Raw genomic sequence first — 20,600 nt, forward strand, 5'->3', positions numbered from 1 at the left:
AAACCTGACCATGAACAACTTAACTATGGACTACACAGTTATTCAATTTTAAAAAATGAAAAGTAAAAAAAAAGAAATAAAGAAAATGGGGCTGACAGAGGCTGGAGAGATAGTAAGGGATATCTGCCTTGCATATGACTAGTCCTGTTCAATCCTTAGCCCTTCATATAATCTCCCCCAACACCCCTCCCCCATACACACACACCCTAAGTGATCCCTGAGCACCACTTGTTGAGGGCCCAAAACCAGGAAAAGAAATGGGGTCGGGGAGCTAGCACAGAAGGCGGATAAGGCACTCGCATTGAGTGCGGCCAACCATGGTTGGATTCCTGGTACTACATACAGTGCCCACATACAGTGCCAACGTACAGTGCCCTGAGCTCTGGCTCAGAGCACAGAACCAGAAATAGCCCCCGAGCACTGCCAGAAGTGACCTCAAAAGCGATTATTAATAGACAGGAATGCATAACCATAAACAGGCAGGGCTTCCATCTGAAATGCAGAGGAAGATGCTGACACCTAAGTGTCACCCTGCTGGGCCCCTAACCACCTCCTGGTCCCGGGGAAGGGCACAGGTTTGGAAACAGGCCTCCTAAACAAAGGGGCTAACATGGCCACTTCTTGACACAAAATTAATAACCACATGCTCAGAAAGCGAGTACAGATGGCAGGTGGTGTACCTCGCACCTGGCAGAGCTGGGTTCGATCCCGGCACCATACAGGGTCTCGCAAGCCCTGCCAGGAGGAGTGGTCCCTGTGTGCAGAGTCAGGAGTAAGCCCTGAGCATGGCCAGGAGTGGCCCCAACACCAAGCCAAACTAAAACAAATTTAAAAACAAAATAGGTGTGGGGGTTATCATGGTGCTCCACTCTGGCTCATAGAGACGAAAGACTCTTCTGGAACAAACTGTTTCGGGACCTTGCCCCACCCAACCTGTGGTAGGTCCAGTGCAGAAAGAATCCTACCAATAAATCCTTTTGGCTAGGAGCCCCTCCGCGCCCCTAGCCAACGAGCACCCTTGGTATCTGGTCAAGTTCTCAATCACCCATCTCTGCAGTCTCGGCCCCGGCTGTTTGCTCAAGAATGCCTGGCCCTTCCTTGTGCTCTCTGCATCCCGGTGTAGCCAGTGCCCCGCTGCTGGCCCCAAACTTGTCCTTCCTGTCCTCACAGCCGGATGAGCTGTCTCTCCTCTACTGCGGGAGTTTTGTTTTGATTCTGGCCATGCTCAGGGGTTTCTGCCCTGTTCAGGGCTGGAGGGTCACTTCCAGCGGTGCAGGGACAGACCCTGGGCTTTCCACTATCTGGCCATCTCCTGGGCCTGAGTAATACATCTTGCCTAGCAAGTCTTCCTGACAATGTTAAGGAGTATCAGAATTTTTTTCCCCCCCAAGATGAATTCATTGAGTTTTTGAGTGAAAGAGCCTTAGGCACTTTTGCTCCTGGTAATTACCAGTCCATAAATATTAACAGCAATGAAGTGTTTAAAAGTTACACTGTAGGGTTCTGAGACATATGGCAGGGGTTAAGGATCTGATTCAATTCCTCAGAACCTCATTGGGTACCTCTGGCACCACCAGGAATGATCCCTAAGCACAGAACTGAACTATGAGTAAGCCCTAGGACCTCTAGGAGAGGCCCAAACCCCAAACCCCAGAGTGGCACTGAGGGCTTAAGGCAGGCATCAGACCAACACTCCAACCCCTGCCTCACCCCACATGCCCAGCAGCCCTGATGTTTGGGTTTCATTGGCACCACAACAAATGTGTGTGAGTCATGGTCACTGCAATACCAACAAAGGGAAGGGGGGAGGGGAGATAAAGAAATAAAAATAAAGGCTACGCCGTATCGTATGACAATGCTGGGGTAAGCCTAGAGAGCCCAAGGGAGAAGATGCTAGATCCTTGCTCAAATTTAGAACAGGCACAGGAGGTCAACAAGTCCTCCTGGCACGGGGCTGTGGACATCGAGCAGGTCCTGCGCAGGGCAGCTCCAGTGTGTCCGGGGAGCCCAGTGGAACAGGGGGGCGGGGGGGGGGGGAATTCAGCCACCAAGTGGGTTGGGCGTGAGAAAAAGAGTTCGTCAAGTCACTTTCCAGGTGGCGGGGAGGGTAGGCATGCTACTGGCTGGGTAGGGGGTGGCAGTGGGACGATTCTCAGTGGTTTGTAATCTTTCTAAATGGGACCCGCATTTGCAGACTGACAGGGACCACCTGCAGGCCTATGACTGAAAACCCTTTGGATCTTTGCATCCTTTCCACAAGTTCCCTCGACTCCCCCTGCAAGTACTAAGCCTGGCACTAGACTTGCTGTAAATGCTCGTTTATTATTTTAGACAACAGACCAGAACTGGAAGAGCAAGCTTTCTGGGACCACGATTCCAGTTTATGGGCTGCTGTGGATGACCAGCACTGTGTCCCTGTGGGTGACAGTCAACACAGAGAACCCTCCCTCTCATTAGTGGTGGCCAGCATCCCAGGAGAGAGAAACCAGGGCAGCTTCTGATACACGGTCTGTGCGAGTATGGTCAGACAAATGCCCAGGAACTACTCTCCAAAGCGACTGACGCCCAAGCAGACAGTCGTGTTTCAGATGCCTATTTGGACCCCCAAGGAATTCACGGAAGGCGAATTATGACTTTCCTAAATTTCACAGTAGTGTGTTAGTCATGTGATTATCAAAGCACTATTCTAGGTGCTGGGGGAAAAGTATAGGGGTCAAGGCGGTGCTTTGCAAGTGGCCAAGCCCCATTTAAACCCTGGCACTGCAACGCTATCCACTGAGCACAGCCAGGAATGAACCCTAAGCACGGAGTCAGGAAGGAGTAAGCCCCGAGCACTTCCCGATATGGCTCAAAAAAAAAAAAATCAAACAAATGGTGGCTAAAGAGATAGTACGACGGGTAAGGCACTTGCCTTACATGCAGTCAATCTGGATTCAATTCCCGGCACCTCATATGACCCCCACCAAGCTTGCCAGGAGTGACCCCAATACAAAAGAAATAAAGAAACCAAATAGGGCCAAAGAGATAATACAGTGGGTAGGTGCTTGACTTACACCTGGCCGACCAGCTTTGATTCTCAAGCCAGAAGTAAGCCCTAAACATCACTGAGTGTACCCTCCAAACAAACAAAAATCAAATAAATGAATCACTGTCTGGAATTCTGCCAGAAATAAAATAGAGACCGACTAATGAAGCTGATACTTAAACATAACATTTTTCATGGAAAAGAAAATGGAGGGAGTTCACTGGGTTACACTAATGAATTTTATAAATAACATTGATTTATAACATTACAGGTTTTAGGCATATAGAGTTACAAATCAACAGTAGCTATTATGTAGTGGTGGCCACCCAAAGTTCTCATGAATTTTTTTTCAGCTCAGTATTTCAACATAAGCAAATCAACTTTTTTTTCTTAAGCAAACTAGGTAATCATTCTAGAAATTCGCTAATTTGGAAGCAACAATCAACATGCTTAGGAGGGTCTTCCTTATCAGCATACCACACAAGCTTTTCTTAGGAATGGCTCAATTATGTAGCCTTCAAATCAAACGAAATCAGTTTTACATCAGAGGCTTCCAGTTTATTTATCCAGCACCAAAGTGTGTTATTAGTTTTTCTTTTAAAGAATCTTTTAAAAGTAAAGTGGATGTTGCAGGTGGGCCAATACAAACCCTCTGATGTAATGAGGGGCCCCTCTCAAACGTTTCCTTTCCACAGACAACTGTCCCTATCTGAATAGCTGAAATGATGCCTGGCAACTGCCATCTAGAACTGGAGAAGTAGTTTGTGTGTGTGTGTGCGCGCGCGTGTGTGTGTGTGTGTGTGTGTATGTTGGGAGGAGGAGGCACTGCCTTGCATCTCGCTTGATCCATGGTACTGCATAGGGTTTCCTGAATACTTCCAGTAATAATTCCTAAAGCCAGAAATAAGCTGGGAGTGGCCCAACACCCTCAGCTGTCCCTCCAAAGGAAAAAAAGTCATTCTAATTTTTTCCTCTCTCAGTTTGGGGCCACCCCTGACTTTGCTGGGGGAATAGCTCTGGTCAGTGATCAAAAGTGGGGGTGCAGGTTTCACCCTGGCATTTGAGCCATCCCCCTGGCCACCTTATTTGCTCTTCAAAGTTCTTACATCTCCAGATGTAGCAGAAACAAGCCCTTTGAGAAGATCAGCATAAACATGGAACACCGGAGAAAGAGGAGCGGAGTCCCTGAAAACCCACTTTGAGTCCTTAAGGAAGAGAAGCAACAGAACGTGACTACATCACAGATCTTATTCTGGTACGAAAAGCTTATGCCTGGAAGCCTCTCAATGAGATGGGGAGAGTTCTTTACCTACTGGGGTGCTCCATGCCCTGTTCTCACAATTTAAGTAAAAGGTTGACCAGTTAATCGTTTGCATCAAGGAAAAATAATTTTCCAAGATGCACATGAAGCATATCCAAAGTTTCTTTCAACAACCCTCCGCCTGGGGCTGGAGCAACAGTATAGTAGTTAGGGCACTTGCCTTGCATGTGGCCAACCCGGGATCGATCCCCAGCATCCCATAAAGTCCCCTGAGCCCCATCAGGAGTAACTGCTGAGTGCAGAGCCAGGAGTAACCCCTAAGCATCTCCAGGTGTGACAAAAAAAAAAAAAAGAACACCTTCATTAGCCAAAATAAAAATTCAGATCAAGAACAGTGTCACCCATATACAGACAAGGAAAGCTTAGTGTTTAGGATCCCGGGTCCAGGCTCCCAGGCTCAAATCTGCTCGCATATTAGCTCTGAGGCTCTAAAACTCACGCCAAAAAATGTGAAGAGTGGGATTCAGACTTAATCAGACTGTGCTCATGTAGGGAGATCCTGCACCCAGACGCTGCCGATATGAAATAGACAGGCTGGGGGCGGGGATGGGGGTGAGGTGGGGGATGAGACAAAACACTCAGCTCAAGACACCCAGGCAACAGAGAAACCAATTCAGACAGGCCAGCCACAGACAATGAAATGAGTCACTGGGAACTTGACCCCACAAGAGAAGGGGGCCCCCTTGCAGGCCAACTTGCCCTACCATTAAACATCGCCTTCTAGCCCCACTCCTCCCCAGGGACTAAAATTAGGGCCCCAGAACGCTTGTTTTTAGATACAGCATTTCCAGCTGCTAAAAATGTGGAGAACAAAGTTTAAAACATGCATGGGAATCAGGCCTGGGAGAAGAGAAGAAAGACACCACTCAATTCTAGTGTCAAAAATAAAACACGTGATCAAAAAATATGAGCGGTTAACACCTGGCTTTAAGACAGCACCGATCCATAAAACAGCTTAAATGGTTTTGCAATATGTATTTTTTTTAAAAAAAAATCTAACTATAGTCCTAGCAACCTCCCTGTGAAACAGTGGACTGTGATTCTAATTGCTTCTGTTTGGTGTCTTAAGAAAAATAGACACATATTTCATCACACTGCAAATTGGATTCCCCCACCAGCACAGCGCAGCACTTTTAAGCTTCCCATTCAACCGAGCACTCTATGAACTGATTAATTACCCTGTGAGCTGTCAAACCACAAAAGGGACCCCCCACTCCACCATTCTCTGTGTCCAAAACCCAAAATGGGAAGAATGACCAAAGAAGGCGAACACAGCATTAGTTTTGGAAGGAAAAGACTTTGAGATTCTAATTTAATCATCAGAATCTACGTGTTCAGATGGTGCCTGAGAAACTGTTCTTAGAATTACTATTCCAGTCCCCTGAAACATCCACTTCTCACACCCACAGAAAGCCACGGGCCTCCTCCTTCCAAAGACAAAGGAATTTGGTTTAAAGTTCGAGGTCACGGTACAACGAAGACACAGGAGCTGGGAAGCAACAGGGTTAACAACAAAGGGTGAGTCAGCCCATGCTCCTGCTCTCTCAGGGAAAATTTTCTGGGAGAAAAATCTCGTCTGGGCTCAGTAGAGGAATTAAATCGTTCCACTGACGGCTAGTCAGGGGGAAAGAATCCTAGCTAAGCATTTGTGCTTTTAAAAGCTATCAGAGGTACCTCTGAGAGCCAGTCTATGTGACAGCCACCAAATGTCACTTCTTCAATATGTCCACCAGACCCACCTCCTCAAAAGCCAAGTCTAAAGGAAATCATTGTCCCCTCCCTTCAGCGCCACTCAGAGGAGGCACCTTCCTGTCAGAACTCACTGGCTGAACTGGCTCTGGTATTTCTTTCTCTCTCTTTCTTCTTTTTTTTTTTTTTTTTTTTTTGCTTTTTGGGTCACACCCAGCAATGTTCAGGGGTTACTCCTGGCGGTGCTCAGGGGACCATATGGGACTCCGGGGATTGAACCCAGATTGGCCACAGGCAAGGCAAACGCCCTCCCCACTGTACTATTATTCCAGCGGCCCCAGGCTCCAGGATTTCTAAGGAGGGGAGAAGGCAGGCTCCTAGGGACATGCCCCGAGAGAAAGACTGTCACTGACCCAGTGACCAGGTCTCCTGGAGAATGCACAGAACGGGTCACAGGCTGGTAAAAATAGAGGCAACCCTCTATTGAGATCAAATCGGTCTACTATGGGGGAAAGAAACTGCTCTCTGAAGTGGGTGGGGGGACCAGATTAACAAACGGAAAGCAGAACGCAAAGGTAAACGAGGATTAGGGGTGCCCCTGTGGAATTGGGTGTGCCCCAGAGCACTGTAGCAGGTGTAATGCAAATGAACACAAGCCCTTACTTAGTCAGGAAGAGAAGGAAAACCCAAGGCCAAACCCGAGCTGCTTGGAACTATGGAAGGACCAATGATTGGCACTGTAGCACTGTAGCACTGTCCTCCCGTTGCTCATCGATTTGCTCGAACAGGCACCAGTAACGTCTCCATTGTGAGACTTGTTGTTACTGTTTTTGGCATAATGAATATGCCATGGGAAGCTTGCCAGGCTCTGCCATGCGGGCGGGATACTCTAGGTAGCTTGCCGGGCTCTCTGAGAGGGGCAGAGGAATCGAACCTGGGTCACCCGGGTTGGCCGTATGCAAGGCAAATGCCCTACCTACTATGCTATCACTCCAGCCCATGATTGGCAACTGCCAATTATGGGGAGACGGTGACCCTGTTAGTGCTCTTCTTCCCCATCTCTGGAGTGGCCTCAAGGAGAACTGGAAGGTTTACTCAACAGGGTGGCATCACCTAGGAGGTTCAGAAACAGCACCCGCTGGGAATCCAACAAAAGACGAGATTCACAGAAAAGGACCTGGTGAGGTGAGTTCCTTTTTCAGAAGGTACCCTCTTGGGGCCAAAGCAATAGATAGTAAGGTGTTGGCCTTGCACATGGCCAGTCAGGGTTCTATCCCCGTCATCCCATATGGTTCCACAAGCAGCACCAGGAGTGATTTCTGAGTGCAGAGTCAGAAGTAACCCCTGAGCACAGCTTGGTATGACCACCCCCCTCTGAAAAAGGAAACAAAAGAGTTATGTACCTTGGGGGTGTGAGGGAGTGGAAAAATCCACAGAAGCAAAGCACCTGCCTTAAAGCACAAGGCCAAGAATTTGATGCTGGGCCACCACAAGCACTGGGTCTGGGTCCCCCTCCATGCGTGTGAGTGTGTGAGTGTGTGTGTGTACGTGTGTGTGTGTGTGTGTGTGTGTGTGTATGAGTGTGTGACACCCAAGTACCACTGAAGCACACAAGTACTGTGTCCTGAGCATGACCTCCAGCCAATACTATAGCCAGAACATGCCTGAGCACTAACTCGGAGAGTGCCACCCCTGGTGTTCTCACCCCTGTGAGAACCCCCACCCCATCACCATAAAGACTAAAAAAAAAAAAAAAAAACCCATTCTGTCTTTGCCTTTCTATGTCACTGCACTTTAGCCTGATTTTTAAAAAAACGGGTCATTTCTCTCTCTCTTTTTTTTTTTTTTGATATGTGTGTGGGAGTCACACCCAGTGATACACAGGGGTGTCTCCTGGTTCTGCACTCAGGAATCATTCTTGGCAGTGCTTGTGGGATGATATGGGATGCCAGGGATAGAACCTAGTCGAACACATACAAGGCAAGCTCCTACCCACTGTACTATTATCACTCCAGTCCAATGGGTCATTTCTTTCCAATTAAAGAAAGGCAGGAGAGTCCTAGGAAAACTTTTTTTTAGTGAAGCAAAATAGTTTTATTTAAAGACATTTACTTAAAGAATGTGAGGAAAGAAAGAGAGAGATGCATGGCCAAGGGAAAACATGGAGAACCCCCACTGGAAAATTTTCTGCCTCAATAAAGCTTAGCAGGGCCTGGAGAGACAGCACAGCGGGCACTTGTCTTACATGTGGCTGAGCTGCAGAATTCCATACGGTCTCCGAGCACCACCAGGAGTGATGTTCCCTGAGTGCACAGTCAGGAGTAATCCTGAGTATTGCTGGTGTGGACCCCCAGGACCCAACCCCTCCCAAAAAAAAAGCTTAGCAAAAAATTTTAAGTTTAGTAAAATTTAAACTAGCCTTTATACCAGTTTCTAACAGTGGACCTCAGATTATTAGAACTTTTAATATATGACATGAATCAATATCCTTATGGTCCCCTGAGCAATGAACCAGGAGTAGGCCCTGAACACTGACAGGTGGAGTCTCCAAACCAAACAACCAACAAAGTTATGCTAGTCCATAGTAGGAAAATCTTATTTTTCTAGCTCCTGAAAAGAATTATAATAGGAAACAATGGAAGAGGACAACAATCAAGGCTCTGACATTAACTCAACAGAACTCCTTTCTCCAACCAGCGCCAGCAAGAGTCTGTCTCCATAAAGGGTTAACCACATGGCCGTCAGCATTCATGGTTACCATGCGAGATGGCCTTAAGAGCAAACACTTCCCTGAGGAGAGATGAGCTAGGAGAAGCAGTCACAGAGACACAACGTCACTTCTAGAACCACACACTCTCCGGGGGTTACCTGAGGGGCTGGAAAGAGAAGAGAACGCCAGGCACATGTCTTGCATGCAGCTGACCTGGGTTTGATCCCCAGCATCACAATGGACTCCAAAACCCACCAGGAGTGATGCCTAGTGCAGACTCAGGAGCAAACCCCTGAGTATCACCAGGTATGGTCCCAAAATCAAGGGGGAAGGTGGGGAAGTTACCTGAGCTGGACTAAGCCAGAATTCGTCAAGCAGTTTGAAGAGAAGAGCAAAGAACTGCAAGAGAGTTGAGGCCAGGGAATGAAGGCTGGCTCGCGGGATGCACAATCATCGCTCCGCAGATGTCACGGGCGAGCTCCCGTTCCTTCTCCTTTCGCCCCTTTCCCCTCCTCTTTGATGTGGCAGCTTGACTTAGAGGCATCTGCTCCGAGACGGCAAACACGCACGTTATTGGACCTGCCAATCTGCACACATTCCTGACTGCTATGTTGGCGTGGACCCCCCTCCACCACGGCTAGCAACCACAGGATTCAAAGACAGAAATTTCATCAAGTCTCGGAAACTCGGGCACTGGTGGGGGGCTCCCTGAGCCCACACTGGCATTTCAAGAACAGTGAGTGGGGTGGGTTGGCGGGGGGTGGGGGGGAGCTGCAATAAGCGTGAGAGTTGTTGAAAAAGCCCCACGGCCTCGGTTAATCATGCCATTTTATATGGGTGGCTTTTACCGTCACCCACACCCTCCCCACCACTTTGTAAACGGACACAACAAAAGGCACCTTTCCTAGTGGCAAGGGAGGAATTCAGTCTGGGCACCCGAGGACACCAACCAGCGCGCCCCTCTGACCTGGACGACAAATCATTCATGCATGCCCCGGCAAAGCCGATTCCCAACGCTAGGAGAAACGGATGACTCCAAACTCTGCCCGGCTCTCCCAAGGCTTAGAGGGAAGATGACTGATGACACAAAAGAATCAGACAATGGCTGGCTTACAAAAGAGCACTCAGAAAGCACTTCAACCTTGGCCACAGAGGGCACTCAAGGCGCGAGTTCAACCACAGGCCAGGTCACCCCAATCAGGGAGCAACGGCCCTTAAACTTGGCCAGCACACTGCTCACCAAAAAAGAACGGGACTAAAATGCACTCGTGCTCAACTTCTTGACTTTCAAGTCATACCAAAAAAATGAAAATAAAATGAAAGTGAACTCAGAGAGAGCGAGGAAAAGAGAAGACAAGAAGATGAGTTTCCAGGAACTGGAAGGAGGGTCTGATCCGAGAATCACCCCCACAGCTCTTTTATTCTGGCCTGTTGGCTTCCATCAATCTTCCCCCAGCTCCCTTTCTTGGCCCACTCAAAAAGGGACAGAAATAGAAGGTGAACTTGTTTTTATGAAGAGTGCAGAGTTGGGGGAAGAGAGGCCACCAAGCAGGCACAGTGCAGAGAGACCTCTCAAACCACCAGAGAGAAAACGAGGGGAAGGCACCGCCATGCACACAGCCAACTCCAGGTCAATCGCTGGCGCTGCAAACCATCTCCCTCAAAGCAACAACGGCATGACTGACCACTGGAGCACAGAATCAGGTGTAAGTCCTGAGCACTGCTGGGTTTAGCTCCCCAAAAGCCATCAGGGGCCAGAGAATGAGCACAGAGGGTGAGAGCCAGCGTTTGCCTTACACACTGACCCTGGTGTGAAGCCCCCAGGTCTATGGCTTCCCGAGCCCTACCAGGAGTGACCCTTGAAGACAAAGCCAGGAACAAGCCGTGAGCATTGCCCAGTCTGGTCCATAAATAAAAACAACCAGCCAATCCGAGAGAACCATTTTAGTTTCTTTTCTTGTTTTGGTTTGGAGGTGCTTCCTGGCTTATTCCTGGTTCTGTGCTCAGGGATCACTTTTGGTGGGCTCGGGAGACCAAATGGGAAAACAGGGATTGAATCCAGGTTAGCCACATGGAAGGCAAGCGCCTTAGCTGCTGTACTATCGCTCTGACCCTGAAAAATCTTATAATACAAGACGTCTAAATATGAGGCACAACGGTGGGCACTGTTGCCACAGAACCTGCATTCCTTCAGCGCCCCCCAGACCTCCAGCGGTATCCCTCCATATCAAGAAAGCAGGTGCAGTAATGGGGGGCAGAGGGGGAGTTTTCAAGTCAGCCTGAGAGGCTGGGGGTGGGGGAGATTGTTTTGGGTCCTGAAGCAGAGCCCCAAGAAGAAACTTTCTGTAGATGAAGAGGTCTGAAATTTGAGAATTGTTCCAGAAGCATCCGTTACAAGCAAAAAGCTAACTACCATCTGCAGGAGACTGGACTTCCTTTAAAAACCACCCACCACTCACCACTCAACCAAGTGAGGGAGCTTTCGGAACCCTGCCCCCTCCATCACTCCCAACTCCATCTCTGCAGGAGGCAGGTAAGGACCAGGATGGCCCACAGCAGGGCCTCAGCTTCCTGTGCCCAGCTTGGTTCTCTCCAGAGTGGGGCTAGCCGCCCCTCCCCTCCCCCTCGCTGCCCTTCAGGCTTCAGGAACTACCCATGGCCATGGACACGAGCCCCTTCCCTAAAGAAAACCCTCAAAAGGGGGGTTCCCATGAGAACAGTCCACAGAACATGAGAGGACGAAGGTCCCACGGAATGAAATGACCACTTTCCTTGGAAATAAGGGGACAAGTTCTTCTTCAAATGTGAAGGCATTTGCTTGAGAAATCACCGGATGCAAAAGGAGAGAGTATCTATTAAATATTCGGCTGCTGCGAAAAGAGAGAGCACGTTCATGAAAAACACACCTCCAGCAAAACTGAGATTAAAAATAAGAGGATGAGTAAGCACCTACCAAAAAAACCCAGGGGAAACGTATGCTACTGAATTTAATAAAGTACCATTTTCAAGGCAGAAATTCAAACTGTGATTAGAAAAAAGAAGTGCTGAGGGTCGGAGCAATAGTACAGTGGGGAGGGCGCTTGCCTTGTATGCGGCCGACCTGGGTTCAATCCTTGGCAACCCATATGGTCCCCTGAGCACCAAATGATGCCTGAGCACAAAGCCAGGAGTAAGCCCTGAGCACTCCTGGGTGTGTACTCCCCCCACCCCAAAAATGGAACCCCCCCTAAAAGAGACAAAAAGAAATATTAAGGGCCCAGGATGTAGCTGAGATTGGAAGTGCCTTAGGCATAAGATTCTAAATCTAATCCCTGGCCCGGGATCCACCAAATAAAGACATTTTATCTTTACAAAATACATGATCCACAATGAAGTTAGAAAACCTTATACAAGTCAAAAACCCAGTCATAATAACACAACAGAAAAATGAAGGGCGGTCTCTGTCTCTACTAGTCAAACTGACAGAACCAGGGAGATGGCTCAAAGGACTGGGGCACTGAGCGGAGTCACTGGCTCCATCCCCGGAACCACACGGCTCTGCAACGCTACCAAGAGGAACCCCAAGCACTGAGCAGGGAGCATGCCCCAAATAATAACAGGTGAGTCACCCACGCCACCCACCCCCACAAAAACAAAGAAAGCAGTGAGCTGAAACAGCATTGAGGTGATGTTCTAATCCACAAGCCCAGAACTAGGAAAGAGTGGAATTGCCATTGTACAACTCTCTTACAACTGTAAGAGAATCAGTCAAAAGTTTTGAGAGTAGGTAAAGGACCAAATGATAACCTCTCAGTGTCTGAATTACAAACCACAATGCCCAAAAGTAGAGAGAGTATGCGGAATATTGTTTGCCATGGAGGCAGAGGGAGGGTGGGAAAGGGGGGTATACTGGGGAGATTGGTGATGGGGAATGTGCATTGGTGAAGGGATGGGTGTTTGATCACTGTGTGATTGTAACCCAAACATGAAAGCTTGTAACTATCTCAAGGTGATTAAAAAAAAATATTTTGAGTAACAACCAGATACATATCAGAGCAGCAATGCTATGACAGCTTTGAGATGGAAACAGAGGGCTGGAGAGGGTAGGGTGCTGGCTTACGCGTGAAGTTAGATTTACAGGGCCCCCTGAGCCCCGCCTAGAGTGATCCCTGAGCACTTAGCTTTGAGTGACTCCTGAGTACCATTGGGGGTGACCCTATAACAAAAAAGTAAAACAAATTAGAAAGAAGGTGGCCAAGGAGCCAGACAGGTAGGGCGCTTACCTAGCACTGCCAACCTGGTTTTCAACCCCTGGCACCACATATGGTTCCCTGAGCCTGCCAGACGTGATTCCTGAGTGCAGAGCCAGGACTAAGCCCTGAACAGTGCCAGGTACAACTCAATAAAACAAAAATAACCCCCCCCCCAAAAAAGATGGGGGAAGGGTGTTGGCAGAGAGATAGTACAGTGGGTAAGGCACTTGTTTTGCATGGAGTCAACCTTAGTTTGACCCAGGCACCAAATACGGTTCTAAGCACAACCAAGGGTCACTCCTGAGCACAGAGTCAGGAGCAGTCGGAGCACTGCCGGGAGTGGCCCCCAAACTGAAGTTATCAAAGGCCTAAAATTTAAGTGTTTACAATTTGGTAGGTAATAAGACATCACGAATACCACATACATACAATGCTTTATGCGGAGATGCACGTACCCAGAATGTAAATACTGGCCCGAAAAAACTATGCAAATGTTCTGGCTGGGGATTCAGAAAGCACGCTTTAAAAGGTCCGTTAGAGAGGAGGCACCAGGGCTGGAGCAACAGCAAAGTGGGTAGGGCATTTGCCTTGCATGTGGCCAACCCGGGTTCAATTCCCGGCATCCCATATGGTCCCTGAGCACCTCCAGGAATAATTCCTCAGTGCATGAGCCAACAGTAAACCCTGTGCATTGCCGGGTGTGACTCAAAAAGCAAATAAATAAGTAAATAAAATTAAATAAAACGGTTCACTCCATGGTGCCTTTGCATTAGTTAGTTAATGAGTTCCTATATCTATGCATCCAGAATGATCCCAGGTGGGGGTGAGGGATAACCCCAGAGCAAGGTGGGGACCACCAGGATGACTCTGGTCACACGGTGCTGGAACACAAAGGGCAGTACCTAGCACTAACTTCTGTATGGTCTCCCTCAGATCAGTGAGGTGGGGCCTCCAAGATCCACAACTCCACTCTCTGCTGCCCAAACAGATTTCAGGCGAGTTTGGTCTGAAAGATGCCACATTCCAGTAGCTCTTAGAATAGCATTTTTTTTTTTGTCCATTTGTTTTGTTTTGTTTTGATCTACTTGAGGGCCATACCCAGTGATGCTCTGGTATTACTCCTGGCTCAGGAATCCCTCCTGGCAGTGCTCAGGGGACCACATGGGATGCCGGAGATCAAACCCGGGTCGGCCATATGCAAGGCAAACACCAAGCTGTTGTACCTACCATTTCGACCCCTACAACATGTTTTAGCTGCTCTGTTTATGACTGTTTTACTAATAATTTTGTCCTTGTCTTTCTGCCTGGATTATAATCAAACTCTCCAAGTCTTCTGGCAGTTACTAGTGGTCTTGGGAGGTTACCCCCCGACCCACACCCCACTGCAGAAAGGGGGCTGCCTTCACCCTGCACTGTTTAATCAACTCTGTCACACAGATTCCAGGCAAGTTCCAAGCGGTGGGGAGCCAGCACGGCACTCAGGGGAGAGAGAGAGATGGGGTCTGCTGAGCCACAGGACAGGGGAAGTGCAGAGGGGTGGCCAGGCTCAGGGAATACTGGAACAAATGCCTGCAGGATGCAACGAAGCTACGGCAAGGCGAGGGAAGGAGAGGGGACTCAAGATTCTAGGAGCCTGCACGGTCGGGAGGGAAATGGGGCCCGATACTAAGGGTCTGGAGAATGGGACCACATCACACACCCGGTTTGTGGCCAGAGACAGAGCAGGGTTATAAGTGCTTGCCTTCCATGTGGCCGGCCCTAGCTCATCCCCCTGCATCATGCAGGGCCCCAAGCTCCGCCAGGATTGGTCCCTGAGCAGTTAGAATACTAGACCTTGAGTACCACCAGGTGTGGACCTCAAACAAGACTCCCCACCCCCGGCCCTTGTAAAAAATCCTGTTTTAACCACATCATCAGGTCCAACCCAAGATGACCTGCCTAACAGATGCTGAGTCGAGCATCTAAGTCAGCAATTTCTGGAAGAGATTAGGGCCGGAAAGATCCTCACATTTGCTCAGCCATCCGCCTGTACCCATTTCGATTATTCCCACACACATGAATGAAAACAACACCCCTCTTTCAGGCCACCCAGAACTCCCAGTGCTCCTCAAAGCAGCACAAAAACTTGAGCTCACCAACATCATGTGACCTCCATTTGCGGCCGACCTTGCCCTGACAGCAGCTCCAAGTGGACTAAGAATCAAGTTCTTAAAAAATCCATCACCTAGAAACGGTGAAATTTAGGGCTGAAAGGACAGCACAGTGAGAGGGGCGGGCCCAGGGTTGATCCCCAGCACCCGATATGGTCCCCTAAGCTCAGCAAGAGGGAAGCTCTGAGCTCAGAGCCAGGAGGAAGCCATGAGCATCTGGGGGGGGGGGGGGGGGAGTGGGAAAAGGAGAGAGAGTGAGAGAGAGACAGAGAGAGAGAGAGGAGAGAGAGGGAGGCGGGGAAGGAGTATATTGAGAAAAACACCTGCATTACATGTAGTCAGTCCAGTTTCAATCCCCAGCACCACATATGGTCCCTGAAGTTCTACCAGGAGTGATCCCTGAACAGAGTGAACAGTGCTGGATGTGGCCCAAACCACTCCCCACTCCCCAAGAAAAAAGACAGGAAATAATGTAATAAAGAAAAGCAGTGAAAATAATGGAAAAATGATCACAAAGGTAACTCAGCACTAGAATATATGAGATCCTGGATTTGATCCCTGACTTTACCAAAAAAAAAAAAAAAAAAAAAGGAATGAGGAGAAAAAAGAAAATGTCAACGATCTCATCTGCTCAGGCAAGAAGACATTTGGGGGCCAGAGAGAGAGTACAGCGAGTACTTGCCTTGTATGCAGCTGACCTGCATTCCATCCCTAGCATCCCATGTAGTTCCCCAACCACCTCCAGAAGTAATTCCTGAGTACAGAACCAGGAGGAACCCCTGAGCATCTCTGGGGGTTGGGGGGGGGGGGCGGGAGGGGTGGCCCCAACACCAATGTGCCAAAATAAACTGATGAGGATCGAAACGTGCTGGTGGAAAAATAAAATCCCAGAAGAATGCCACAAGAAAAGGTAGGGTGAGCACAAAACTGAAAGGGAACGAGGACTTACACATCCAACCAAGTCCTGAAATGGGAAGAAAAGACTGGCAGAGTAGAAGGGTTGGTTTTTAAGGGTTTGACCAAAGACAAATGGCACAAGTTTCAAAGCACAATGAAAAATGGGGGATAGCTGAAGCACAAGAGAAATTAATATCCCCAAGTATAAGGAGCTCACATAAATTCCGGAAAAATTATTAACTCCCAAAGAAAATGTGACAAGAACAAGAGCAGAAATTTCTAAGAAGATAAATGACTAATTAGCACATAAAAAAAGGTGCTAAGCATCTAATCAGTAGAAGAACTCAATCGAAAGAAGGACATGCTATTTTTCACCTGTCAAGCTAGCAAATATTGAAGTGGCAAGGGGTGTGGACTCGGCACTGGGCAGTGATGACTGAGAACTTTTTGGTGGAAAGAAAGGAGGCCTGAGTGGAGAGGAGGGTCAAAGGTTGTTTGAAAGGCCACTGTTTGTCAGATTAGGAGACTCTAACTTAAAAAGAAGCTTCAAAGGGAGAGAAGAGATGACTTAATACCTGGGCCCAGCCTCCTGTGTGTAGGAAGCCTTAGTTCGAAAATATGGTCCCCCAAGCACTGAAGGATGTAGCAACCTCTGAGCATCACCAGGTGTGGTCCAAAAAGGAAAAAAAAATGGGGGGTGGTAAGCACAGATAGATGCCCCCCCCCCGCCCCCGAGCTCATATTTTGCACAGGGGAACTAAGGCTTGGCCCCTGCTCCCCATGAACCCTAATGTCCCAGCACATCACTGGGAACAGCACCCCCAAGCCCCCCTGCACCCCCAAGCACTGTCAGGCATCTCTTCTTCCCCATCAATGATGTTGGTAGGGACGAACTAAAGAGATTGTCTCTCAAATAAGTGACAGGAAAATTAGCCAGCAGTTGTATCTGATGAGATTCCATGTGCTGTTGATCATCTTTTTTTCCTCCTTCTTTCGTTATAATTAACAAATAGATCATTGGATCATAAACCCTCATTTGGGGTAAAAAGTGAAAACAAACACCGGATACATGAAAGAGAGGCGGAATGGACCTGACCAAAAAGGCACAGGAGCTAAGTTCAAGGGATGAAATACAATTCAAGGGAAATCTTCCTCTTCCAGAAGAGAAAGTTTCTGCTGTGCAATACTCTGTGGAGCAGGAATGTGCATTAGCGGGGAGGAAGGGGGGTGGGGAGATACAACAGCTGGTTACCCGCCTGCCTTGAACGGCTGCACATGACCCCGGAGCAGTGCCAGGAGTGACCCCTGAGCTCAGAGACTGGAGGAATAAGACCCGAGCACTGCTGGGCGTAGCCACCAAACAAAAAAAAGATATGCACTATTTTTATACCAAATTAAAGTTAAATAAATTCTTTAACCTTCGGTCAGTTGTGGGCCTGGAGTGCAGCTGGAAATGGTGAAGGCCTGGCGAGATCCGCAGAACCACGCATTCCCCAAGCCCAAAGCAAAACTTTAAAAAATTAAGTTAATCCTCTTACTATTACCTTAAGTTCATGGATGATTAGAATTATCTGGAGTATTTAAGTAGTTCTGCTTCTATTTTTCTTTTCTTTTGGTGGGGAGAACCATGCCCAGCAATGCTGAGGACTTACTCCTGGCTCTCTGAGCTGGGACCACTCCTGGCAGTGCTTGGGGAACCAAGCCTGGGTTGGCTGTGTGCTCCCTGATCATTGTACAATCTCTCTGGCCCCTGTTTCTGTTTTTCTTATTTTCATGTTGCACAGGTAGTTTTCCTTTATTATTCTAGTATGTCGAGAAAGCATGAAGAAACCCGAGCATCCTGGACTCATACCCTTCTCTGCGCTGTTATCATTAGCAACCTTGGAAGCATCAGCCCCATGATTCTCAAAGCCCAGTCTCAGCAGAGCAGAGCCAGAATCAACTGGGGTCTTGTTAGAAACCCAGGGTCAGGGCTGGAGCAATAGCACAGCGGGTAGGCCATTTGCCTTGCATGCGGCAGGCACAGGTCTAGATTCCCAGCATCCCATGTGGTCCCCCAAGCACCGTCAGGAGTAATTCTTGAGTGCATGAGCCAGGAGTAACCCCTGTGCATCGCCAGGTGTGACCCCCCCCAAAAAAAAAATCAAGGATCATGGCTCCTCCCCCATACTTAGTGAACAAGCCAATAGACTGGGCCCCAATAATCTGTTCATTGGGACCCCAAGTATCCAGGCTCCTACTGAAGTTTGAGGACCACTTTGATGATGCTTCTGGGCTTGAGAACTATCTCACACTCTTCTGAGTCATCTGTTGGAGGACTCTTCACAGTTCCCAGCATTAACAACTCACATCAGTCCAGGGGCCCCCCAGCGCTGCTAAAACTCTCATCCTAATAGCTGAAAGCTTTTCCTGAAAGCAACCCAAAACTCTACCAGGAGAGAGATGCCTACCTGTGAAGATGTCGCAAAGGTCCCCACGGAGTCCCAGGGCCATACCTTCCAGTCCGCCCTGGGCTTGGCGGTAAACACAGCTGGCTTCCTGCACAACGCTCAGCACACGCTGGGTAATTACACGGGTCAGAGGCAGGGCGCACAGCCAACCAACCAGACTCCGGAGTCATCACAAGATCCAGCCATCCCCAGACATAAATACTGCACCACCATGCCCCACCAGCCCAGGAGCTAAGGATCCTGAGGGCCACCTTCCTCCTGCGCTCCAGAAGGAATTTACACCTGCTCTCTCAGAAGCAATCACTCAGGTGCTCCATGCAGCTGAGCTGGCTTTGGGGACTGGCAGAAGCCAAAGAGCAGCCGTTCCCCAGACTCCAGGCCATGAGCCTGAGACACTTGGAAGAGCATCGGCTGCAAATAGCTGCTTGTGTAAATGGCACCCAAGGCCACAAATCTGTGGCCAGCTCTGTCCTCACGCTCCCAATCTCTTCAGATCCCCACTTTCAGTGGAGAACAGTCAGATACAGGGGCGGAGAGGCCGGACCAGGTAGAGCGTGCTCCTCAGATGTGGCCCTCAGATGTGGCCGATCCAGATGGATGGATTTCCAGTATGACAGGGCCTCCCCCAAGCGTCACTGAGTGCAGTCCCAGAGATCCCTAAGCACCCGCTGAGAGGCTCTGGAGACCCCCAACACTGCCAGGGTGGCCGGGATAATCCCCAGAACCTCAGGGTCTGAAAAGCATGGCCTCGTTGGGCTCTGGTGCTGGCCTTCTCTGCACGGCTTGGGAGACACACCCGATCCTTACAAAAATGAATGACTCTGCTAATGTGGGGATCAAATCAAGACAGCAGAATGGGGCCGGAGTGATGATACAGCAGGTAGGGCACTTGTCTGGCACACTGCTGACCCAGTGGATCCCTGGCATCACATATGGTCCCCAAACCACCACCAGGAGTGAGCACTGCTAGGCGTAAAAATACAAAACCCCAGAAAATAAATATATGAAAATAGAGGACACTAGAAAGCAAGGATGTAGCTCGGCAGTACTGCCTCATACAATATGTATGAAGTCCTGGGTTCCAGCCCCAGCAAGGGGGAAGGGGGAGAAGAGGAAAAGAGAGAGAAGAGACAGGGTAGAGAGAGGAAAGAGAAAGGAGAGGTGAGGTGAGAAGGAAGAGAGGGGGGAGAGAGGAGAGAAAGAAAGTTGGGTTTGACAACATTCTTCAAGGACTTAGAACAGTCCTTGAAAGGCCTGTTTCACATTACAAAGGCTGTGTGGAATCTTAAAAGATTCAGATAGCCAAACCCATACTTAAAATTTAGAAATGAGAGGTATCTCATTACCTAACTTGAAGCAATACTATAAAGCCACAGTGATCAGAACAGCGTGGTAATGAAACAAAGAAAGAATCTCTGACCAATGGGTCAAAATAGAATATATAAAGATAAACCCTCATATATGGTCAGCTAAATTTGGAAAAAGTAGCTGATAGCATGAAATGAAATAGACACACGCTTCAACAAATGCTGTTGGGGGAACTGGATAACCTCCTACAAAAAAATTAAAGCTGTATCTATTATCTCATACCGAACACAAAAGCCAACTTAGAGGGGATCAAAGACCTTGAGATCAGACCTGAATCTATAAAGTACACTGAGGAAAATATAGGCAGATCACTACAAAAACTAGGCCTCAAAGGAGTCTTCAATGATACAATGCTATCGGCAAATGGTACAGAATCAAAACAAGACAAATGGGACTACATTCACTTAAAAGTTTGTGTGGCAAAAGAAACGGTTAAGAGTAAACAACAGCTGAGTGGGGAAGAATAGCCACACTCAAGACATCAGATAAAAAGTTCATATCCAGGATAAAGTAATCACAAAGTTCAACAACAGAAAAAACCGAAAGTCTCATCAAAAAATGGGGGAGAGGAAATGAACAGACACTTCTCTGAGGAAGACCAACAGATGGCCAACAGGAACACAAAAAATGCTCATCATCACTTATTATTAGGGAAATCCAAATCAAGATCATGATGAGATATCCTCTCACACAAGCGAAAATAACACACAGCAAAAATACAGGAAACAGTCTGTGTTGGCGGAGATGTGGTGAAAAAG

The 20,600-nt window shown here is 48.4% G+C and overlaps 1 protein-coding gene across 3 annotated transcripts in view; it reads right to left on the reverse strand.

Annotated features, from left to right (window-relative positions):
- ITSN1 (intersectin 1) overlaps positions 1-20,600 on the reverse strand; it is a 208,017-nt gene that overhangs the window by 161,056 nt on the left and 26,361 nt on the right. The gene's annotated exons all lie outside the window — the stretch shown is intronic.

This window comes from Sorex fumeus, unplaced genomic scaffold, assembly GCF_029834395.1.
Source record: "Sorex fumeus unplaced genomic scaffold, SorFum_2.1 ptg000265l, whole genome shotgun sequence".
In the NCBI taxonomy this organism is placed as follows: Eukaryota; Metazoa; Chordata; class Mammalia; order Eulipotyphla; family Soricidae; genus Sorex; species Sorex fumeus.